General features: G+C 75.1%; 1 protein-coding gene across 1 annotated transcript in view; it reads right to left on the reverse strand.

The window, feature by feature from the left end:
- FASN (fatty acid synthase) overlaps positions 1 to 216 on the reverse strand; it is a 43,624-nt gene extending 43,408 nt beyond the window's left edge. The window contains exon 1 of the mRNA XM_010568115.1: positions 56 to 216. The gene's annotated coding sequence lies outside the window, so the exon portion shown is untranslated. The remainder of the gene's footprint in view (positions 1 to 55) is intronic.
- Positions 217 to 437: the final 221 nt, after the last annotated feature.

Consider the following 437-nt stretch of genomic DNA (forward strand, 5'->3'; position numbering starts at 1 on the left):
TGGAGCGGAGGCTGCCGCTCTCCCGGCCGCGCCGCATCCGCCGTCCCGCCGGTACCTGCACAGGGACGGAAGGCTTCGTGCCGGGAAGACTCTGGCGTCAGCTCAGCGCCGGACCGGACTGCTGCGGGACGGGCTCTGCGGCTGAGACGCGGACGCTGCTGCGGCGGCGGCCGGTACCGAGCTGCGCACGGCCGATGCTCCGCGCTCTCCTCACTGTCTCCCTCTAGCTCCCACCGCTATTTAAGCAGTCGCCACCTCCGGCGGCCACGCCACATGGGCTGACAGTTTACTCCTCGCCGCAGTCCAATGAGAGCCGGGGCAGGGCCGCCCCGAGCCGGCCCCGGGGTGATGCCCACCCCTGCCCCCCGGAGCCGCTCCGCGGGAGGAGGGGGCCCCGATCGGGCCGGGCGGACCCCGGCGGGCCTCCGTGCCCGCGG

This window comes from Haliaeetus leucocephalus, unplaced genomic scaffold (genome assembly GCF_000737465.1).
Source record: "Haliaeetus leucocephalus isolate CR32 unplaced genomic scaffold, Haliaeetus_leucocephalus-4.0 Scaffold238, whole genome shotgun sequence".
In the NCBI taxonomy this organism is placed as follows: Eukaryota; Metazoa; Chordata; class Aves; order Accipitriformes; family Accipitridae; genus Haliaeetus; species Haliaeetus leucocephalus.